The sequence below is a fragment of the Dermacentor albipictus genome, chromosome 7 (assembly GCF_038994185.2).
Source record: "Dermacentor albipictus isolate Rhodes 1998 colony chromosome 7, USDA_Dalb.pri_finalv2, whole genome shotgun sequence".
In the NCBI taxonomy this organism is placed as follows: Eukaryota; Metazoa; Arthropoda; class Arachnida; order Ixodida; family Ixodidae; genus Dermacentor; species Dermacentor albipictus.
In genome coordinates this window covers 70571056-70582491 of record NC_091827.1, presented here as the reverse complement: position 1 = coordinate 70582491, position 11436 = coordinate 70571056, and the positions used below count along the sequence as shown (strand labels likewise).

The following is an 11436-nucleotide window of genomic DNA, read 5'->3' as shown; positions in this document are numbered from 1 at the left end:
AGAACGTCAGCCAATCATACGGAAATCCAGGCAGAATGAACAGTATAACCAGCCTTTCGGTATTGCCGAGTTGAGAGCTGCCTTGAACACATGTAAAAGCACTGCACCGGGACCAGACAGAGTCATGTATGACATGATCAGGCACCTACATACTGACGCACAATTTACACTTCTTACACTATACAATACTATTTGGGCTTCGGGATACCTCCCATCCACATGGAAAGAAGCGATTGTGGTTCCTGTCCTAAAGCAGGGAAAAGACCCTTCCTTGGCGGCTAGTTACCGTCCGATAGCTCTAACTAATTGTCTGTGTAAGCTTTTTGAAAAAATGATAAATCGCAGACTTATACATTTCCTTGAGCTCAACAATATACTCGATCCTTATCAGTGTGGATTCCGAGAAGGGCGGTCCACAACCGATCATCTTGTGCGCATGGAAGGAAATATCCGCGATGCCTTTATACATAAACAGTTTCTTCTATCGATATTCCTCGATATGGAGAAGGCATATGACACGGCATGGCGTTACGGGATCTTACGAGACCTGTCGGCAATTGGCATCCGTGGAAATATGCTGAACACAATTGAAAGCTATTTGTCAAATCGTACCTTCCGAGTAAAAGTCGGCAATGAACTCTCACGTCCCTTTACGCAAGAAACTGGTGTACCCCAGGGAGGCGTGCTCAGCTGCACTCTCTTTATCGTAAAGATGAACACGCTACGTGCTTCACTACCACCTGCCATTTTTTATTCCATATACGTAGATGATATACAAATAGGCTTCAAATCCTGCAACCTTACAGTATGCGAAAGACAGGTACAGCAGGGCTTGAACAGGGTTTCCAAGTGGGCAGACGAAAACGGATTTAAGGTCAACCCCCACAAAAGTGCTTGTGTTCTCTTCACAAGAAAGAGAGGCCTGGTCCCAGATCCTTGTGTAGAACTGGGCGGACACCAAATTCCTGTCAGCAAAGAACACAAATTCCTTGGTGTTATTCTTGACTCTAGGCTCACTTTCATTCCTCACATAAAACATGTTAAAGAAAAATGTCTAAAAACAATGAACCTACTTAAAATCCTATCATACACAACATGGGGTAGCGACAGGAAGTGCCTGTTGAATCTTTACAGGAGCCTAGTTCGGTCGCGAATAGACTATGGAGCCGCAGTGTATCACTCTGCCGCCCCGAGCGCGCTAAAGATGTTAGACCCCGTACACCATCTGGGAATCCGTCTGGCCACTGGGGCATTTAGAACAAGCCCTGTTGAAAGTTTGTATGTTGAGTCCGATGAGTGGTCACTCCATTTTCGGAGAACTTACATCAGCTTCAACTATTTTCTGAAAGTGCGCTCTAATAAGGAACATCCGTGTTTCACAACCGTTAACGACTTGACATGTGAAACACTTTTTCATAACAGACCCTCTGTGAGACGTCCTTTCTCACTGCGTGCAAGAGAACTTAGCACGGAAATGGATGTCCCAATTCTCGACCAACGCCTAATGCCTCCAGCTAAGCTAGTACCACCCTGGGAGTGGCAGCTGATAGAATGTGACACATCCTTTGTACAGGTCACTAAACATGCGTCAGAGACACATATCAAAATGCACTTCTTGGAGCTCCAGTACAAGTACTCGTGCACAGAGTTTTATACGGACGCTTCTAAGTCGCATGCCGGGGTGTCCTACGCAGCCATTGGCCCATCCTTCTCGGAATCCGGTGTACTGCACCCTGAAACAAGCATATTTACGGCTGAGGCCTATGCACTACTGTCGGCTATGAAACATATCAGAAAATCAAATGTTCAAAAAACAATTTTATTTACAGACTCCTTAAGCGTGGTAAAAGCCTTGAAGTCACACTGTAAACACAGAAACCCCGTAATTATTGAGCTCTATTCCGTCCTCTGTAGAGCGTATATGTCTAACCAGCATGTCATTATATGCTGGGTGCCTGGACATAGGGGCATCGAGGGTAACGTTCTAGCAGACCAGATGGCCACATCAATTTCATTGCATACAGTCAGTCCTACTGCTTCGGTCCCTGTCACGGACCTGAAGCCTTTCTTAAGAAGGAAACTGCGAAACCACTGGCAACGTAAGTGGGACGTAGAAGTAAATAACAAACTGCACGTGATAAAGCCACAGTTAGGTTCTTGGCCCTCCGTAACAAAATCACGGCGAACAGATGTCCTATTCTGTCGCCTCAGAATAGGACACACATTTGGTACACACAACTTCTTACTCACTGAAGATGATCCTCCAACTTGCGGTAGATGCGGGGAGAGGCTGACCGTCCTCCATGTCCTCCTGGAGTGTCGGAAAGCCGAATCTGACAGAAAGAAACATTTTCCGTTAGCATACCGGCAGCATATTCCCCTTCATCCTGTAATGTTACTCGGCCCAGAACCGCTCTTCGACACTAACGCAGTCCTAAGTTATCTGAAAGATGTTGTGTTGCATGTTGTTAGCCCAACATGTTCGTAGCGTCTCCTCTCTTCAGAGGATGGCGCTGCGATAGTTCTTTCGTGTAGCACGTGCCTCTAGGCCCTTGTGTTTGAAGGGCTCTGGCGAGGCAACAGTGCTCCAGGCATTTTTACCATCTCATATATTTTCTATTCTGCATCATTCTTTCACGATGGATTTTAGTGTTCATAGTATTCATCTGTCATCGCCATAATTTTATAACAAGTTAATTTTACGCACTCTACAGCGAATATTTTTAGGCCACTTTACAGCCAAGTCACATCTTCCATAATACATCGTCAACATTACAACTTGTCATGGCGCTCTTTGGCCAAACCTGGCCCTTGCGCCACAAAAAACCACACATCATCATCATCAATTCAAGTGTCTTGCCCGAGTCAATCGAGGCCGGGTACATCAAGCTCCGTGTAAGACCATACGTGCCAAATCCCCTCCGATGTTTCAAGTGTCAGCGTTTTGGCCACAGTTCGCAGAGCTGCCGAGGCCGCCAAACTTGTGCGAAATGCAGCGCGCACGAACACTCCTCTGAATCTTGTGAGAATGCTTTCCACTGTGTAAACTGTGATGGCGAGCATGCCGCATACTCGCGGTCATGCCCGTCTTGGAAGAAAGAAAAGGAAATAGTCACAATCAAAGTAAAAGAAAACATATCATTCAAAGAGGCACGCAGGCGGGTTGCATACCTTCCTAAGGCCAGCTTTGCCGAAGTGGCGCGTCAGGGGGCAGCGTCACAACGGCCTCCGGCGGCTGTCCGACCCACAAGCCGTGAGTCGGCAGTTACGCCATCTGCCCCCGCGGCGGTTGCAGCTAGCGCTGCTCCGCCTACCCAGCAGACGGGGCCATCGACCCCGAAGGTGGGTGCAGCCGAGGCTGCCCCACCCTCCCCCGCCCCTTCTAGCGCTGGCAACAGCCGGCGCTCCCAAATTCCTCAAAATGCCCCATCGACCTCCGGGCTGGTGGGCGCAAGGGTCTTGCCCTCCAAGGCGGGACCCTCTCTAGTTACTTCTCGCTCGCAAGAGCACGTGTCCGGCGCCTCACCTGAGGCAATGGACACCACACCTAACCTCAAGGCGCACCAAGCGCCGAAGGAGCGGCGAGGCTCACTCGAACGCTCCAGAAAGAGCAAAACTCCGGTTACAGGGCCTCGAAAGAGCTCTGTAATCTAAGGCATCACTGCCGTTTCCGTAAGCACAGCACCAACTTACTTTAAATATGGATACACAAATCATACAGTGGAACGTCAGAGGTCTTCTTAGAAACCTTGATGATGTGCAGGAAATCATACACAAACATAATCCAAAAGTGCTGTGTTTACAGGAAACACACTTAAAATCTAAACACACAAACTTTCTCCGTACGTATGTTACGTTTCGCAAAGATCGCGATGATGCCATCGCATCATCGGGTGGTGTTGCGATTCTTACTCATAGAAGTATTGCGTGTCAGCCTTTACAGCTACAAACGCCCCTTGAAGCAGTGGCGGTTCGAGTTGTCCTACTAAACAAACTCATCACCATTTGCTCCCTTTACATACCCCCGCATTATCAACTGAACAAACATGAATTTCACTCCTTGATCGATCAATTGCCAGAACCTTATGCTGTTCTTGGCGATTGCAATGCGCACAGCTCCCTGTGGGGCGACTCTCGTATAGATGCGCGAGGTCGCCTTGTTGAACGGTTCCTTTTTTCTTCTGGAGCGTGCCTTCTCAACAAGAAAGAACCCACATATTACTCTCTTGCAAACCGATCCTTTTCTTCAATAGATCTCAGTATAGTCTCCCCGTCTGTACTGCCTGAACTCGAATGGGAAGTTACCGACAACCCTTACGGTAGCGACCACTTCCCTATACTGCTAAGATCATATAAAGAAAACGAATATCCACCATACGCTCCTAGGTGGAAGATTGAGGCAGCTGATTGGGAGAAATTTCGATCTCTAACTAGTATCTCATGGGCTGACCTGTCTTCATTAGAAATTGACGCTGCAGTCGAGTTTTTTACAGCATTCATAATAGATGTCGCATATAAATGCATATCAGAAGTAAAAGGCTTGGCCTGCAAACGGCGTGTCCCATGGTGGAACGACGATTGTAGGATCGCTCGTAAAAAACAGAACAGGGCGTGGGGGTTGCTACGCGCTTCTCCCACTGCAGAAAATCTAGTCAACTTTAAAAAAGTAAAATCCGAAGGCAGGCGAACCCGCCGACAGGCCAGACGAGAAAGTTGGCAGAAGTTTCTATCAAGTATTAACTCGTTCAGAGATGAGGCGAAAGCCTGGAACAGGGTCAATAGGATAAGAGGGCGACAAGCACATGCACTCCCTTTGGTAAACACAGAAGGCGATACCCTACAAGATCAGGCGGACTCACTTGGGGAGCACTTTGAGAGCGTGTCAAGTGCCAATCATTACTCGCAATCCTTTCTGAAATATAAACAAATAGAAGAATGTAAGCCACTCATGAGAAAATGTCAACAGAATGAACCATACAATTGTCCTTTTAGCATTGCCGAGTTGAGAGCTGCCTTGAGCGCATGCAAGAGCTCTGCCCCGGGATCTGACAGAATCATGTATGAAATGATCAAAAACTTACATAAAGACACCCAACTTACACTACTCACACTTTTCAACACCATCTGGGATGCAGGGTACCTTCCAACCGCGTGGAAGGAAGCCATTGTAGTCCCTGTTTTGAAACAAGGCAAAGACCCTTCCTCAGTGGCAAGTTACCGCCCGATAGCCCTCACAAGTTCCCTTTGTAAGGTATTCGAAAAAATGATAAATCGGCGACTCATCTTTTTCCTTGAACAGAGCAAAATTCTTGATCCTTATCAGTGCGGCTTCCGAGAAGGACGCTCCACAACTGATCACCTTGTACGTGTAGAAGCAAATATCCGGGACGCATTTGTACACAAACAATTCTTATTATCCATATTCCTCGATATGGAGAAGGCGTACGATACGACGTGGCGTTACGGAATCTTAAGAGACTTGTCAGAAATGGGCATCCACGGTAATATGTTTAATATAATAAAAAGCTATCTGTCAAATCGTACCTTCCGGGTAAAAGTCGGCAATGCACTCTCACGTCCTTTTACGCAAGAAACGGGTGTACCCCAAGGAGGCGTGCTCAGCTGCACGATATTTATCGTGAAGATGAACACGCTTCGTGCTTCATTACCACCCGCTATCTTTTACTCTGTCTACGTGGACGACATTCAAATAGCCTTCAAATCTTGTAACCTCGCAGTCTGCGAGAGACAGGTACAGCATGGCCTGAACAAAGTGTCAATGTGGGCAGAGAAAAATGGATTTAAAATCAATCCTAACAAAAGTTCTGTTGTTCTTTTTACACGAAAGAGAGGCCTGATCCCGGATCCTTGCTTAGAACTGTGTGGACACCAAATACCTGTAAACAAGGAGCACAAATTCCTAGGTATTATACTTGACGATAGACTCACTTTCATACCACACATTAAATATCTAAAAGAAAAATGCCTAAAAACAATGAACCTAATGAAACTTCTATCTAAGACTACGTGGGGTAGTGACAGAAAGTGTCTAATGAATATCTATAAGAGCCTCATCCGGTCACGATTAGATTATGGTGCCGTGGTATATAACTCTGCCGCCCCGAGCGCGCTAAAGATGCTAGACCCTGTTCACCATCTAGGTATCCGCTTAGCCACAGGAGCTTTCAGAACGAGTCCCGTACAAAGTTTATATGCAGAATCGAATGAGTGGTCACTCCATATCCAGAGAACATACATCAGCCAAACATATTTTTTGAAAGTACACTCTAATCGCGAACATCCCTGTTTTGATACCATTAATGATATGACATATGCTACACTGTTTCGTAATCGTCCTTCCTTAAGACAGCCTTTCTCGCTGCGTGTGAGGGAGCTTAGTGATCAAATGCATGTGCCACTCCTCGAGCTCCCCCTAATGCATCCATCCAAGCTGCTACCTCCTTGGGAGTGGCAGCTCATACAATGCGATGTATCTTTCATGCAAGTTACAAAACACGCTTCAGACATTGAAATCCAAATGCATTTCCGTGAATTCCAGCACAAACACTCCTGCACGGAGTTCTACACAGACGCATCAAAGTCACACGACGGGGTGTCCTATGCAGCCGTCGGTCCATCCTTCTCGGAATCCGGCGTACTGCATCCAGAAACTAGTATCTTTACGGCTGAGGCCTACGCAGTATTGTCGTCCGTGAAGCATATTAGCAAATCAAAACTCAAAAAATCAGTCATATATACGGACTCCCTAAGTGTTGTGAAGGCTTTGATATCGTTCTGTAAGCACAAAAATCCTGTTATAATCGAACTCTATTCCATGTTATGTAAAGCATATGTATCTAACCAGCATGTGATTATATGCTGGGTGCCTGGCCATAGGGGCATCCAGGGTAATGTTCTAGCGGACCAGATGGCCACATCAATTGCATCACACACTGTTAATTCTACCGCTGCGGTCCCTGTCACAGACCTGAAGCCTTTTTTAAGAAGGAAACTGCGAAACTACTGGCAACGATTGTGGGACCTGGAAACAAATAATAAGTTGCATGTAATAAAGCCAAAATTAGGTTTCTGGCCCTCTGTAACAAAATCACGCCGAACAGATGTCCTATTCTGTCGTCTGAGAATAGGACACACATTTGGCACGCATAACTATTTACTCACTGAAAATGATCCTCCAACCTGCGGTAGATGCGGGGAGAGGCTGACCGTCCTCCACGTCCTCCTGGAGTGCCGGGAAGCCGAATATGAAAGAAAGAAACATTTTCCCTTAGCATACCGACAGCACATCCCCCTTCATCCTGTTATGTTACTCGGCCCAGAACCTTTATTTGACACCAACGCAGTCTTAAGTTTTCTGAAAGATGTTGTTTTGCATGTTTTTAGCCCCACATGTTCGTAGCGGGTCTTCTCTTCAGAGGATGCCGCTGCGATAGCTTTTTCGTATCGCACATGCCTCTAGGCCCTTGTGTCTCAAGGGCTCTGGCGAGGCAGCAGTGCTCCAAGTAATTTTAACATCCTATATTTTTCTACTTTGCATCATTCTTCTACGATGGATTTTAATGTTCATAGTATTCACCATCTGTCATCGCCATAATTTTATAACACGTTAATTTTACGCACTTTACAGCGAATATTTTTAGGCCACTTTACAGCCAAGTCACATCTTCATAATACACCGTCAACATTACCACTTGTCATGGCGCTCTTTGGCCAAACCTGGCCCTTGCGCCATTAAACACCACATATCATCATCATCATCATCCCTCCGTAAGACAGCCTTTCTCGCTGCGTGTGAGGGAGCTTAGTGAAGAAATGCACATTCCACTGCTCGAGCTTCGCCTAATGCATCCAGCCAAGCTGCTACCTCCTTGGGAGTGGCAGCTCATACAATGTGATATATCTTTCGTGGAAGTCACAAAGCATGCTCCAGAGATTGAAATCAAGATGCATTTCCGGGAACTCCAGCACAAATACTCCTGCACGGAGTTCTACACAGACGCATCAAAGTCACACGACCCCGCAGGGGCGCCTGCGCAAGCAGGCGTTTGGTGTGTTGCGACACCACGGACCCGAGCACACGAGGGTTAGACCCTCCCGCGTGTAGCCGTGCGCGGCTTAGCCGTGTCCGGGGAAAGGGGGATCCTGGGGGTTGAGCCGATGCCGGGTGTTCGGACCTTTAAGGCCCCCCGGCGGAGGCAACACACCCCTTTGGCCTCTGCTTCACGTAGACGGCACCCCCGGACTGACCCACCCGGGGGAAATCGGCAGTCGCCTTTTCCTGTCCTCCTCTCCAATCTTCGTCTTTCTCTCCCACTTTCCCATCTTTCCTGTCTTCTCTTCGCTTCTTATTACTTCCGTATTTCCTGGCGGCAAGGGTTAACCGTGTGTCATATATTCAACCTTGGGTATATACATTAGGTTATAGTGGCGGTGTATAGCTGGCGTCTGCAGGTTTTTTGGAACCTGGAGCGTCCCCTTGTTGGGCTCGGTGGTGGGCGGCTACCACCGCTGCCGAATTTCCAAACTATCCAATGGCAGAAGCGTTCCCGCGACTTTCAGATCGGCCTCTGAAAAGAGGTCGCACCGAAGCAACTTTCCAGTTCTTCTTAAAACCAACCGACAACTCATTTCCAAAATACCACGTTCTTCACAGTGAAGGCAACACGACCGTAAGAAAACTGTCACCATTCACAGTTTCGAAATGCCTAGCAAACACAATTGGAGGTGGTTACAAAGCCTCGAAGATGGCTAGCGGAGACCTCCTCCTTGAACTGACCAAAAAAGACCAACTAGATAAACTCGCCGAACTCACCACTATCGGTGACATCAAAGTAACAATCTCTCCACACCGCTCACTCAACACAAGCAGAGGAGTTATATCTGAAGAAGACTTCCTGAACCTCAGCGACGAAGAGCTGCTCGAAGGATTTCAGGAGCAAAATGTAATTAAGGTACAGAGAATCACAATACGACGCAATGACCAACAGATTCCGACAAAACATGTGATATTGACATTTGGTAGCAGCACAGTCCCTAGTTCACTCGACGCAGGATATTTGAAAATCAACGTGAGGCCGTACATACCGAACCCGAGGCGGTGTTTCAAGTGCCAGAGGTTTGGGCATGGATCACAATCATGCAGAGGTAAAGAAACATGTGCGAAATGTAGCGCCAATGACCATCCTTCTGATAACTGCAATGCTCCCGCAAAATGTGTAAATTGCAAGGGCGATCACCCAGCTTACTCACGGAGTTGCCCTTGCTGGAAAAAAGAAAAAGAAGTAATTGCTCTAACAGTCAAAGAAAAAATCTCTTTCTATGAAGCCAGAAAGCGGCTATCGTACCTTCCACAAAGAAGTTACGCCGATGTGACGCAGATGGGGGCAGCGTCACAGAGGTTTCAGGAGTCCTCCGAGCCCACGCGCAGTGGTCCCGCAGTGACCCCTCCCGCCCCCGTGATGGAAGCAGCCGACGCTGCTCCATCCTCTTCGAACGCCCTGCAGACACCAGTCCCGCAGGGCCCTAAGATCAAGCGAACCCCAAGGCCCGAGACTCGTCTCTCGGCGCCTAACTCTCGATCCTCCAGCGCCTCAGAGAGAGCGATGGAGGTCGACACAAAAACCCCGGTGTCATTGACACCAAAGGACAAGCGCTCTCTTGAGCGCAGTAAAAGGGACAAAATCCCAATAACCACTCAGAACAAGAAAGCGATAACCTAAAGGTTATCGCTCATTTGTACAAGCCTTTTTAAATCCATGTCACCTAACACCTCACCTTCTATTCATCCCGTAGTGCCAATTCTTACCTTTTAATTTTAAAAGGGCTTTAATTATTCATTGGAATTGTAGAGGTCTCATGCACAATCTAGGTGACATCAAAGACATCATGAACATCTTTTCACCAGTTGCTGTATGTCTTCAGGAAACAAATCTCGGTCCAAAAACTAGTCAAATTCTTAAAGGATTCACCGTTGTCCGAAGGGACCGCGAATGTTCCACCCGTTTGGCAGGCGGAGTGGCTATAGTCGTGCAGGGCGGCACTCCTACCCGAAATGTCCCATTAAATACATCTTTAGAGGCCATAGCTGTCACCATTCTATCCTACAAAACAATCACCATTTGCTCACTATATATTCCACCCCACACACATTTTACAATCAAAGACTTAGAAAATCTAACAGATCAGTTACCGGAGCCATTTGTCTTGGTAGGAGATTTTAACGCTCATTGTACTCTTTGGGGCAGTGTCAAAACTGACCAAAGAGGGCAACTCATTGAAGATTTTATTCTGTCAAACGATATCTGTCTTTTAAACTCAGGTGCGCCAACTTATTTCTCACCGACTTCCCGCACATTTAGTTGTTTAGATTTAGCTCTTTGTTCGCCCTCTCTTTTTACCGATTTTAAATGGGAAGCTCTCGACACCTCATATGGGAGCGATCACTTACCCGCTCTCATCAAACTCCTACCATCACCGCAAACATTAGTAACAAGACCACGCCGATGGAAAATACAGCTCGCTGACTGGCAGGTTTTTATGGAAAACGCGAAAGTGGAAACTCTTTTCGCCAGGGCTTAGTATTGACGAACTTAATCAAAAAATCACCGAGGTTATAATCTGTGCGGCAGAAAAGGCCATACCCCTGACATCGGGCATAGTGTACAAAAAGCTAAACCCCTGGTGGACGAAGGAGTGTACCGACGCTAAAAAAGAACAAAATAAGGCCTGGGGAATCCTACGGAGGTACCCCACCTATAGCAACCTGGTAAACTTTAAACGAGCCAAAGCCAAATCACGTTTCATTCGAAGACATGCTGAAAAATCATCATGGCAAAGATACATCTCCTCAATTAATAGTACGGTAACATCGAAACGAATGTGGGACCAGGTGAGGAAATTTAGAGGACAATACTCATCTTACACAATACCGTTACTTACAAGCCCAGGCACACAAACAACAATACAAGAACAAGCAGATATACTTGGAGAACATTTTCGTGATGTATCCAGTTCAGGGAACTATACAAAGGAATTTTTACAATACAAACAGTCTGCTGAAAAACAGAAGCTGCCCACAACTGGTGCATCAAATGAACCATACAATTCCCCCCTCACACAACAAGAAATAAACAGAGTTCTTTCTGCAGGGAAAAACACAGCGCCAGGTCACGACCGCATTCACTACGCCATGCTGGCTCATTTGTCTCAGGCATCTCTAGAAGCTCTCCTTAAATTTTTTAACTTAATCTGGGAATCTGGCATAATGCCCGAGGAGTGGAAAAAAGCAATAGTAGTTCCGTTTCTAAAAGCCGGTAAATCTCCAACATCCGCAAGCAGCTACAGACCCATTGCCCTCACGAGCTGTTTGGCAAAATCATATGAAAGCATCATCAACATAAGACTTTCATTTATTTT

At 46.7% G+C, this 11436-nt stretch overlaps 1 long non-coding RNA gene across 1 annotated transcript; it reads right to left on the bottom strand.

Moving 5' to 3' along the window:
- Positions 1 to 2883: 2883 nt before the first annotated feature.
- LOC139047494 (uncharacterized) lies at positions 2884 to 5225 on the bottom strand. The gene is made up of 3 exons (XR_011507174.1): positions 5110 to 5225; positions 4860 to 4912; positions 2884 to 3088 (listed from the first exon to the last, which is right to left on the bottom strand). It is a non-coding gene; the product is annotated as an uncharacterized lncRNA (long non-coding RNA).
- Between the last annotated feature and the right edge of the window lie 6211 nt (positions 5226 to 11436).